The sequence below is a fragment of the Protopterus annectens genome, chromosome 10.part0 (assembly GCF_019279795.1).
Source record: "Protopterus annectens isolate FY-2018-M chromosome 10.part0, PAN1.0, whole genome shotgun sequence".
Lineage (NCBI taxonomy): Eukaryota > Metazoa > Chordata > Ceratodontiformes > Protopteridae > Protopterus > Protopterus annectens.
This window is the reverse complement of record NC_056744.1, coordinates 1238241055-1238254624: the sequence shown is the minus strand read 5'-3', so window position 1 is coordinate 1238254624 and position 13570 is coordinate 1238241055. Positions and strand designations below refer to the sequence as shown.

General features: G+C 33.7%; 1 protein-coding gene across 3 annotated transcripts in view; it reads right to left on the bottom strand.

Moving 5' to 3' along the window:
- TNR (tenascin R) overlaps positions 1-13570 on the bottom strand; it is a 5843683-nt gene that overhangs the window by 791683 nt on the left and 5038430 nt on the right. The gene's annotated exons all lie outside the window — the stretch shown is intronic.

Here is a 13570-nt window from a genome sequence, read left to right as displayed (position 1 = left end):
TGTCCTTTTAAAATTAATTATGGTTTGTGAGAAGATACCAGGTCCATTACTATGAAAAGGCTTGATATACTGTCTTTTGTGCCTTGTAACTAGACCTGTACTGAGGTTATTATTTATTTTTACCAGGAAATCTGAGTGTGATCTTTTTAGGTGGAGTCTGTGGGAGAAAAGCTCCATAATACAGACATCATGGACATCATTTGCATTGTTTCATCATTTACAGGACTTTCATTCATAAGCAACAGTGGCATTATTCCGACATCCTTGCCATCTGTTACATCATTTACAAATAGTTTTGATTAGAAATAATTACATTCGATGTATATATGTGTGTGTGTGTGTGTGTGTGTGTGTGTGTGTGTGTGTGTGTAGATGTAGATACAGATAAACACACACACACACACACACACACATTTTAACATAGGGAGATATATGCATTGCAATATCATCAGAATGCATAGATTGTCAGGTTTTGCATAAGACATTTGTTACTCTAAAGGCTTGTTTAAAATTTTGGATATTGGAAGATAAGATAAGGAGAGCAGCCCAAAACAAGGAAGAGGGGAAAGAAGCACAAGGAAGATAAAGGAGATGAGATGAGATGACAGTGGGGAGTATAATTGTGATAATAGTACATTAGGTTTTGTGCAGCAGGGAGCTAAAGTGCAAATTCATATAGTTGTATTAGTATGAGTTTAACGAGGGGAGGTGCAGGTGTAGAGCTGTTTATCTATCTGGTGCGGCTTTAGTTGGTATTTAAAGTCTTTTAGCTTGCAAAGTGTTCTTATTTGCAGTGGGATGGTATTCCAGCTATAACGAATGCAGTGGACTATTGACTATTAACTGGACTTGAAAGAGAATTTTTAAAAGATATAATCGATACATACATATTACTAGCAACTATTGTCTTAGGTGGTGAAACTCTCAAATAGTATTCAATAGGGGAAGAAGTTACAGAAGCTGACAGTAACTTAAAGGACCTTCCACTGCAGTTCACTTTGTGACTAGATGTAATACATAGACCAGAATAAAGCAAACGCACCCAAGATGTATGAAAGCTGAGGCTAATATTGATCGGATGGGAGCAGGTGTAGTTCTAGGAGGAAATATTTCAACTTTGAACTCAATCCAAGCCACAATAACTGCAGTTGCAGCAGGGCACACTTAAAATGCCCTTTAAAGTACTCTAGATCTGTGTTGGGGGCAGGAACTATGGCTCTTATGACAGAACTCTGTAAGTCTTTATCACTCCTTTTTCATCTCTGTAAAAATCCCTGTTGCTCTTGTATTACCGATAATAGAAGAGGCTCAGAGAAAGGAGAGCACCATTCCAGAGCTCAGAAAAGGGAATACATGCAGTGATTTCATGATACACACACACACACACACACACACACACACACACACACACACACACACACACACACACACACACACACACACACACACACAAAATAAATACATAAATAAAACAAAAAAAGGTTTTAATTGGTGGAATATGTTTGCATGCTTGCAGGATGGATTTTGACACTGTTTTATTAGTTTCTTTTCAGCAGGGCTCAGACTGGATCAATAAAAGCAATTGGACTACTGACCCCATATTGCAATCGTTTTCTAATCATGGCAGAAAGATGGAAAAAACAGATGTCTAATTAATAGGGCAAAGTAAATCCTAGTTCTAATTTTCTCTTTTTCTCTCTTTTTTTAATTGCCCAGTTTCCCACATGCACCCTCATGCTCTCTCACTATTAGGGGGACAAGAGAAACTGCAGTTCTGATTTCTGAGGCCACAGACATATCTTGGCATTTAAGTATCTGATATTTTAAGAAGAGAAAATGACTTTCAGTGTAATAAGTGAGTATAGTACTGAAAGCTTCTCTACTACTTTAGACCATCAGAAAACTATTCTGTTCTGCAGCGGCTACGTGACTTTATAAACAGGCAGTGCCTGGATCTTGACTTGATTGCTACCTGTTTATCAAGTAAGCAAGAACTAGTTATGAAATGAGAATTGCAATACTTTGATAAATGGCTTAGAGCAGGCCATAAATTAATGCTACATAACTGTAAATCTGGCAGCAAAACAACACTATAAGCTGAGCAGTTTTACCTGATATAAAATTCATTCCTTCTTGATTTTTGGCACCACAATGGCAAACATTCAGTAGGACAATGAACATTAAGGCAGCAAAATAATTTTAAAGAACATTAACATTCTACTGTGGCACAAAGACTCACAAACTGCAAACAGCAATTAAGAAAATATGCAGATTTGTTCTCCTCCCCTCATAAAAGAACACATGCATGCCAGCTGTTGGAATACTGCAAACTGCTACCAGTCATTGAAATGGTAACCTTTCCCTATTATTGTCTCTTCTTTTTTTTTCTTTTGGCTGCTCCACAGCAGATCATCTGTTTCCACTTCTTGCTGTCTTCTGCATCTTGCTCTGTCACACCAACCACCTGCATGTCCTCTCTCACCATGCCCATAAACCTCACCTTCCTCTTTTCCTCTTACCTGGCAGCTACATCCTTAGCATCCTTTTCCCAATATACCCAGTATCCCTCCTCAACACATGTCCAAACCAATGCAATCTCGCCTCTCTGACTTTGTCTACAAACCATCCAACCTGAGCTGACCCTGTAATATACCAATTTCTAATTCTGCCCATCCTTGTCACACCCAATGCAAATCTTAACATCTTTAACTTTTCCACCTCTACCTCCAGGTCTGACTCTTGCCTTTTTGTAAGTTCCACTGTCTCCAACTCATATAAAATAGCTGGTGTCACTACCATCTTGGAGACATTTCCTTTCACTCTTACTAGTTCCCATCTGTCACAAATCACTCCTGACACTCTCCTCCACCCTCTCCACCCTGTCTGCACTCTCTTCTTCACCTCTCTTCCACACTCACCATTACTCTGAGCTGTTGATCCCAAGTATTTAAACTTATCCACCTTTGCCAACTCTACTCTCTGCATCCTCACCATTCCTCTGTCCTGCCTGTCATTCACACACACAAATTATGGCTTAGTTCTGCTGACCTTCCTTCCTCTCCTCTCTAGAGCATATCTCTACCTCTCCAGGGTCTTTTCAACCTGTTCCCTCCTCTCACTACAGATCACAATGTCATCTGCAAACATCACAGTCCACAAGAATTTTTCTATGTAATTGTCTAACAAATGATGCCTCTAACACAATATTATTAGTTAGACAATCACTACTGGTAAAAAAAAAAAAACAAACTTCTCCAAATTCGTCCCAGAAGTATGGAATCATCTGGCATCTGAAACCAGACAAGAAGGCACACTAGACAGTTTCAAAACTATTCTGAAAGGGAGCTTGATTAAAAATGCATTGTAGGGGGCGTGGTAAAGGATGTGCCTTGAGTAGCAGCACTTTCTTTCAGCTCTGCCTTATCATTTCTTTTATGACAGGAATTTTTATTTAAAACTTACTTAAATACATTTTTTATATATTTACTTTCTTTTAACAGTCTTCTAAGTTAGTATTAAATTATTTTTTAACTTTTCCTGTCAAAAAATAAGAGACAAGTTTCTGGCATCTGGATTCAACATGAGCTTTACAAAATCCTCTCAGCAGGACTCGGCAGTAAAAAAAAAGAGTTTCAAACTCTTAACTACTATTCAGGAATTATCCACACAAATTGACAGAATGGATGTGAAGATTGATGTTTTTAAAGAAAATACTTCTCAACAAATGGAGACTTTACATCAAGACCTTAAGCAGCAGAAGAAACAAATTACAGGCATTGAAACATCTTTAAATGACATGGATAGCAGAATACAACAAAATGAACATAATTTAGAATTTCTTCTGAAGCAAAATACCCTGCTTCAAACTAAAATAGATGATCTTGAGAATAGATATTGAAGAAATACAATAAGGATCTTTGGGCTGCCAGACAACCTAGAAGAAAACAACTTGGAGAAATTTTTAACCCCATGGTTACCAGATATTTTACAGCTTCCTGAAGCACTTTCTTTTGGTATAGAAATAGCTCACAGGTCTTTATCTACCTCTAAATCTGTCAGAAGTTATTCCAAAAAATCTGTCATAGTCAAATTTTTATCATCCCATGATAAAGAAATAATATTGAAGACTGCTTGGTCTAAGTCACCTATTAAATACAAAGATAGCACCACCTGTTTTGACAATGACTATTCTACACCTGTCATAACTAAAAGGAAGCAATTCCTACCTTTACTCAAAGAACTAAAAAAGCACAAATAAAATCTCACCTGCTTTTCCCTGCAAGGCTGAGAATCTTCCTTCCAGATGGTCCTAAGATTTTTGAAGAAATGGATATAGCTCTTAAGTATATTAAATCTAACTAAATTTTGGATACAATAGATGACATGGACTGGGCTAGTTCCAGTCTCAAAAGAATTGCTGAAAATGGAACCTGGAAAACTGTTGACCACAAGAAGAAACAAAAAATAACCATGTTACTTCATGGTCTTTATTTTCTTTTTCCTTACATAGGAATTTTTTTCTTGTGACCCAGTGGTCTGGGAAAATGAAAATGGTTCAACAGGTGAGTGGTGTATTCTTTATTATATTGTGTTTTGGCTTATGTTTCTTACTGAATAGTTTATTAGATTTTCATAATTGCCTTTAGTTTTTTGCTTTATCATTTATCTCTATTAATAACCTTTAGTTCTTTGGGTTATAGTTATTTCTTGCATATTTATGGTATATATTATATATTTAGCTTTGTTTAAACTATACTCTGTTTATTAAGAGAAAAATATCCGCTTATTGTCCCTTGCTTACTTATGCCTTTGAACATATAGACTGCATTACTGAATTTGTTTTTGTTTACTGATACTAAGTAGCTGTATATTACTGGTATTCTATGGTAGGTGTTCTGATAACAGTCCCTTCCCTTATTTCATTAATCTGATACATATGTTAAAGTTTTAATATATATATTTCATTTGCCCTCTCTCTTCACAGCCTATGATTAACTTTGGTATATGTTTTTTGAGTAGTTGTTTACATTTAGAAAAAGTTATCCATCTGTTAATTATTGGCATTGATTTGCAGTTCTGTTTCTTGATTCATTGCTCGTTTCTGCATGGGGCTGTTGAATGCCTGTGTTTGATTATGTTTTGGGTGGCTGTTTTCACATACCTTTGCAGTTATAATGTCTTTTTGTTGTTGTTTTGGGCTTGGTGACTTTGTTTGGTGCATTTATTGTGGTGCTTCCATTGTTTGCTTAAGCCCTGTTCATTGGTGGTTGTGGGCTTGATTTAATATTGGAGCATGGTAGATCCGTGAGTTGTACCTCCCCTTTTATTTTTTTTTTATTTTTTCATCTCTCTTGGCTGCTTTTTTGCAGTGAGGAGATTGAGGGTTGCTGGAGTATCTCGTGACCCTCTCGAGGCTCATGCTACCTTCAGATGTTGTCTCAAATAACTGTTGCTTACCACCGAAGATTTGGAGGGTGGTCGCGCTTCCTGCAGCCTGAAGGCAAGACCATAAACACAGCTGAGCTTCTCTGATGAGCCGTTTGACATCATCTTCAGCCTGACGGCTGTTGTTAAAAGGAAGTAACTGTTTCTTTTTATCCTTCTCTGCTTTGTTCGAACTATGCAACATATTTTAATCAGTTCTTGCAGTTTAAATAAGGCAAAAGCATTTCTAAATAAGTGACTAAATCTTTGATATATGCAAGCTTCCTTTTATTACAATATAAAAAGTATTTGATATATTTATTTAATTAGCAAGTAGTGAGTGGTTGTATTCTTGTAATTTTGAAGCAACTAAAATCATTTGTCTAATAGAATGATTATACATAGGGTTGCGACATGTTCCACTTTGTGAAAGACAGTCTCCTTTTCGGCAGTTGTGTCCTATAAATCTTTGGATGAATGATAATTGCACTGAGATTTTGGGACAAGATTATTGCCTACATTTTGTTTAGAAAATGCATACAATAGTTATTCTGTATCTGAGACTTTTATGTGTTATATGAAACAGAATTAGCAACTAAAATGTTATAAGAATAATATGTTATTTAGGCAAAAAAAGTAAACTTCTGTCCTTTGTACTCATAGATATATATAATAAGATATCTGTACTAAGAATGTCCCTCTGTGGGCATATGATAGGGTGACAACTCTGTTTATATATATCTTTTAAAGTTGTTGTTTGGCATTCTCCTTCTGAGCTGAGAGGCTTTCTTTTTCTCCTCAGTAGAAAGCAAAAGAGAAAGGTCTCATTATGTCATGTATCAATCATTATTATTTAATTTAAAGCAAACTTGCTGCAGTCTTATTTTATAGGTATAAAGTAGCACCACAAATTAAATTTTTTTTTTAGCATTTAATATAGTGCTACTTGGTTATCTATACTTTAATACTTATGTAAGCTTAATAAATAGATTTGGTTCTTTCCTACTGTACATTTAAGGGTGGGGTATATGTCTGGTTAAAAGCTTGTAAAACAGTAATTATTTTACTCTTTCTAAACTTATAGTCAAATACTTTTTTTACGTTAAATAGATTGTGGTTTGCCTTTATAGGATATATACTCTGTTAAATTCATATTATATCTTACAAATGATTGGTTTACTATATCTCTTGTTTATAATAGAATAATTTAATTATTTAAAGGAAAATATGGATATATACATTTATGCACTTACACTCTTGTTTACAAATAACTTTGTTATACTACTTCCTATATAATATGAAGTTTTCTTGTAGTGAGTTATCTAATATAGATTTATTATTTTGGTAATAACATAACTATACAATTTTAAAAATAAATAATAACTTAATTTTAAATTCCTGATTATATTTCCAGTTAATACAGTACATAACTATGTATTAACTCTTACATTTTTTTATAACTTTAGTTATAGAAATCTTTATTGCAATCATTGTAATTTCTCATTCTTATAATACTACCAATTTATAATATTAGATTTTGTTACCTTACACCATGTTATTTATTTATTTTTGCTAAAATTCAATTTACATTATTTTGTCTTCATGTTAATTAAGCATAGATTATTTGATAACTTCTTCCCTTGCATAACATAGACAGTATTATCCACAAGCCATGTTTTTAATTACGAACTAGTTCATACTTAGGTGGAGCTTGACAGAAACTTGCTGCTAGGATGTTAGTCAATTTGGGTGATTCATGTCACTCAAATTACGAGTTTATAACTCCAGGTGGGTTTTTGAGGGATTTAATGTTATAAAACTCTGTTACTACTTTTTGTTAGTTTTCTTTTTGTTGTTCACTAAAACAAGTATAGAAAATTAAAATTATTTATATATTCATGTCATTTCAATTTTAGATCTTCTTATCTTTGTTTCATACTGTATATATTGCTGTATTTCCAACATTTTGCTAGTTTTACCTCATAGTTCTAAGTTTACAGAAAGCTCCTATCAGTATATACTTCTGTTCAATACTCATACAATATGACTTTTTTACATTGTATTTCCCTTAACATAAATGGCTTGAATAACCCTAACAAGCAAGATCTTTAAATAAATATCTCCAGTTAAATAACTCACAATTAGTCTTTCTGCAAGAAACTAATTTTGATAGAGGGTGATGTTTCCAAGTTGGAATCTAAATCCTTCTCAATACTCCATAGCTCTCAACACTATCAAAAAAGAGAGACATTGCAATACTTTGGAATAACAAATTACCACAACCTAAAATTATAGATTCATACAAAGATAATAAAGGTATGTTAGTTTTTGTTGTAATAGAGTTTAATAACTTAATCTTCACTCTAATTAACATGTACTGAATTCCTGGCTTTGGTCAAATGTCAGCTCAACAACATATAGATCATATTATTCAATTCTCTAAAGGTAAAATTTTATTAGCTGAGGACTTCAACTGCATTTTTGATAGTTCAGACTCTTCTTTTAAAGGTAACAAAAAAGTTTCCAGTTCTGCCAAACTCCTAAAAGAATTTACAAATGAATTTCTGTTGAAGGACATTGATAATTATGAGGACACAAAATCATTAGGTTATACTTTCTTTTCACACAGACATAACTCATTCTCAAGAATAGATAGAGTCTTTATTTCCAATGGTTTAACTGATTCTCTAAGTAATGTGAAAGTTATTACTTGTCGGATTTCAGACCATAACTCTATAACCTTTGATATACATATCTATACTCATTACAATGTTCAGATAAAATGGATACCAGCATATATCACTAAATTAAATGATTTTAACACCTTTATATTAGAGGAAGTTCATAATTTTTTGGAATTTAACGCCAATAATATTACATCTGAAATTTTCATCTGGGATGCCATGAAGGAGTATTTGTATGGCAGAATAATTAACTGGTATAAAAAATACTTTTATGGGATAAAGCTTTAAAAGAAATACAATCTAAACTTGATATCTTGAATCTTGATTTATCAAAAAAACAACTTGACAAATCCAAATTGGAGGAAATAAAGACCCCAAACAAGAAATATCTTGAAATTTTAAACCATAAAACTATGACCAGTCTTGAAAATTTTAAATGTATTAATTTTTCAATAAATCCCAGATCTTTCAATATGTTAGCCAAGAAAGTTATAAAGATTAAATACATTTAATCATATTAAAGAAATATATTCATCTCATAAGAAAAAAAAATATCTGACTTACATAACATAATAAATGAATTTAGAGAATATTTCCTTAAGCTGAACCAAACTACTGCATTAATACATCCAAATAAAGATATTCAAGCTTTTATTAATAAAACATTAAAAAGAAATTAACAAAAGAACAAACCAATCTACTTGATAGTCAAATTACTTTAAAGGACATTCAAGAACAAATTAAAACACTCAAACAAAACAAAGCATCCGGTAATGATGGTATTATTCCAGAAATATACAAAAGTTTACCGAAGGAAGCTCTAACATTGTTACTTTCAGTGTTTAACACAATACATAATAGTAATTCCATCCCTCCATCCTGGAAATATACATCTATCTCTCCCATTTTAATGTCTGAAAATCACCCCAATAAATATAATTCATAGAGGCCAATATTGTTATTAAACACAGATTATAAAATGTTTATGTCCATATATAAAAAAAGGCTTAAACATGTTCTTCCCAACTTAGTAGAAGAAGACCAAACAGGTTTCATAATGAATAGAACAACTTTTGATAATATTAAAATACTAATAACCTTAATTGAATCAACTAAAAACTTAAAAAAATAGTTTTACTATAGTTAGTTTAGACTTAAATTGTGCTTTTGACACTGTTTTACAGGAACTTAAGTTTTCAAATAATTTTATAAATCTTATTACCCAGTTATATACAGGCTCTAAAGCTTATGTCAAAATTGGTTCTAGTATATCTCAGTCCATACCTATAACTAAAGGGACCAGACAAGGCTGTCCTTTATCCCCTCTTTTATTTACTTTAGTTATGGAACCTTGGGCGAATCTGATTAGAGGAGATAGTAATATTAAAGGATTTGATATAAATCTTAATCAATCTTCAAAGATTCAGTTGTTTGCGGATGACATTCTGATTACTTTGGGAGGTGTAAACCCAACAATTCAGGAATTATTTGATGACATAGACTACTTTCAGAAAAAAACTCAGGTCTTAAATTTAACCATAACAAAACACAAATCCTGTTAACTGGCCCAAAAAAGTACAATATTCAAAATGAATATGAAAGATATATACCCCAATCCCAACTTATAAAATATTTAGGGACAATAATAGCTAGCAACATAAAAGAAATACTAAAACTAAATTTTGAAATTTGCTCAATTGAAATAGACAGACTACTACAGAAATGGTCTAAAATAAAATTCTCATTAGAAGAGAAACTATCTATTATGAAAATGACACTTCTTCCACAAATATTATCTGTAGTTCAGTCTATCTCCATCCCTCCGCCTTATACAATAATCAGAAAGTTTAACACTATGATTAAAAAATTTTTTCGGCACCCAATTAAAGCTAGGATATCTTTATGATATCATATGTATAGTTGGAATAATGGAGGTATTGCATTTCCAAACTTAGAAATATACTCTATTTCTTCAGTTATTAAGACTATTGTGTACCTTATACATAGTAATTACTCAGCAAAATGGAAAGATTTTATTTCATCTTCATCACAAAATTTAAATAATAATAATGATCTTCTTAAGTTAAATCTAGTAAACAACATATTCATATTGAAACTAAAGTAATATTTTGCTCTTTGCCTTACCCTAAACTTTATATCAAACTATGTCAATATTATTTTAAAATCCTTTAAAAAAATTCATTCTTAGGTCTCAAGTCATATGATGCTTGGTTATTCCTTATTTTCCCTATAGCATACACACAAGGGGTTATTTTCTCTACAAATTTTCATAAAATGTCAATATTTGAACAAAATCATTTCATTTATTGGCATCAAATGTTTAAGAATAGTGAATTGCAATCTATTGATACTTTACTGATAGAGAATGATCTAGATTCATCATTATGGCTTGATTTACAATAAGCCAGAAATTATATTAAAAATAGACTTGAGATAATACCTTTTTCAGTTAAAAATTTAATTCCCAAACTTATTCATTGTTTCATTGCTATTACTCAACAGAATAACTTAATTAAAAGTAGCCTTTTAAATATTTATAATATTATCAAATCTGATCTTGATATATTTCCTGATAATTATTGGAAATACTTCTCTAATACTAATAATAATAACCCTTCGGATAAGGATACATTGAATTTTCTTCAATCAGCAGGTAGAACTACATCTTCACTTAAATGGAGAATCTTTGCCTGGAGATTTTTAAATAGATCTTTCATTACTCCATATAACATAAATAAGATGTATAAGGAAAATATTATCTGCTGGAGATGTATGAAGGTTCAGAATGCTGATTGGTCACACATTTTTTATGATTGTTTACATTTGAAAAAATTCTGGGAATATATTAATAATTTCTTGCAAGCAATTTTTACTGATAATTTGCACCTTACCAAGTTGTTAGTTGTATTTAATTCCCCAAACCCAACATGTGTTAAATCTAGTAAATATTTGCTTCGTTGGTCTGTGCTGTCCATAGCCAGCAAAGAAATTACTAGGAATCCTAAAGTTCTCACTGGAGTAGACTGCCAAAGCAAGTAGTGCTCCTCTTTAACCACTGCAGGCTTCACAATGGTTAGTCAGAGGCTGTGTCTCTCTTAGCAGTGGCCTGTTTCCCATCTAACATAGGGTATAACCTCTGGTTGTAGTTTGGTACCCTTGTTGTCTCCAGGGAACTTACTGCTGGCATTCTGTCATCCCCACTTGCTGGCTCCATTACCTTTTGTTCACCACCTTGCCTCCATGGATAAATATATGCTACATGGCCCCACTGGTTACATTTAAAACATTTAACCCTTGATCCTGGCCATGTACCCGAACTAGTGACTTCCCCTGATACTGGCAGAGTCTGTTGTGGAGGTTTAGGCTGCGCACCATGGGTTCCCTTATACCCACGTGCATCACTGGTTATCCCTTTTCTGTGCAGTGATGCCCTGCTTGCTAGGTATAGGTCTCCTTTTTTCCCCAAGTCATCTCTGGTGTTGCATTCTCTATCTGCCAACCAGATTCTCAGGTCCTCAGGCAAAGTGCTAAGGGCTTGTTCCTTCACCAAAAGGTCTGCCAGCCCTTCAAAAGTTGTGACCTGAACCCCACTCACCCACCTATGAAAATAAGTGCTTAACTCAGCAGTATAATCACAGACACTATCATCTGCCTTGCATCTATTTTCACAAAACTTTTTTTATAAGCTTCAGGTGTTAATTTATAGCATCATAATAAACAATAATTTTAACTGTATTATAATTTAAACAATCAGTATCAGACAATTTAGAAACAGCAGTTACAGATTTACCGTGGAGTATGGGGGTCAGGAACCATACCCAGAGCCCTTGGTCAACATTATACTGTTTACAAACTCTTTCAAACATATGAATAAAACTATCAAAATTATCACCCTCTGTAAATTGTGGAAGAAATTTACTGACTGTTATTCCTTCTGAGGCTTGTTTATTCCCTTCTCCATTACCTCCATGACCCTGGCAAAGAGTCAGCATCTCCCTTTCATGTTGCCTCTGCCTCTCATTTTTTTTTGGCTTTGCTGATTCTAATTCAAACTGTTTGGCCTCCATTTCAGGTCTCTTTAACTCCAGACAGATTTTTAAATCATCTGAGGCAAAGTTGAACTGTCCATTTTTCTGAGAGTTGTATACCCCCAAGACCGGTATGGCTGCCTTCCTTGTTGCTGGTCTGTGATGCAGCTGTGGCTAAGGCTGCAATAATTTCTGCTTTAGTCAGGTTGATATGCACCAGTCGTTTGGCTTGGTACATCTTAGTTAAATGGCTCCTTGTCAGCTTGTCATAATCCTCTGCTGATATCCTTGCCTGCTCTCCCTGACTAACTAAGCTAAAAAAAATATATATATATATTGTGATGTGAAACTCTGAATGTCTACCATGTGGCTGCTTGAGAGTACATCTGCTTGAGAGTATACACATCTTCTTACACATCTTTACAAAATATTAGAGAAATGTGTTCACAAACAAATTATCAGAAAATAATGAGCCAGCACCTGTATGCTGTAACAAATATAAAAATATATTTATTAAGTTACATGAAAAAAGAACAAAAAGAACAGACTGATTTCAGCTAGAATAAGTTCTTAGCCTTCATCAGTGTTGAAAACAGAAGCATTCATTTGTTCCATTTAAACAATAGTACAAATTAATTACATACCATGATTGGTTACCTCATAAATATTCATTTAACCCGGGTGGAAAAAGTCCACCCAGTTTGATGATCCATTTTTTCTCTTTTAGATCCAAAATAGAGTGCCATCCTGCTTTGTTTGATCTGTCACCCAAAATTCTATCAATAATCATAAAGCTAAAAGAGGCTGTGGGGTGTTTGGTAGTATGCTTGTATAGGGCATTGCTGGTTCTCTTATGTTTAATATCACTTAGATGCTCAGAGATCTGCAATCTAAGTGGCCTGGATGTCTGTCCCACATAGAATGCAGAGCAACTGCATGAAGCCAAATAAACTAGCCAGTCACTTCTACAATTGGCAAAAAATTCAATGTCAAAAACCACACCACAATTCCTACTAGAGAATTGTTTGGACTTGGTGACCTAATTACAGTGGCTGCAGTAACCACAGGGCATGCATACAATCAATCTGTCCCCTGACAGTGTTGTTTGAATACTGTCTGTGAAGGCAGCCCTGGGTGGCTGTTTGTAATGACTCAAATGTGAACCCAGGTTCTTGCCTTTACTAAATGAAAAATGACGTGTCCCCAAAATATTGTGATAAGGTGTTGTCAGCCAATAGTATGTTCCAGTGTCTCCGTACAATGTCCATCAATGTATTGGTGTTCCTACCATAAGTAGTCGTAAACCGTATGACATTGCCAGTGCCCTAATGCTTCTCCTTGTATTTGAGTAAAACCTCCCTATTAAGGTTTGCAGCATAATTGCTTGCTCCTAGAACATAACCCATCTTATAG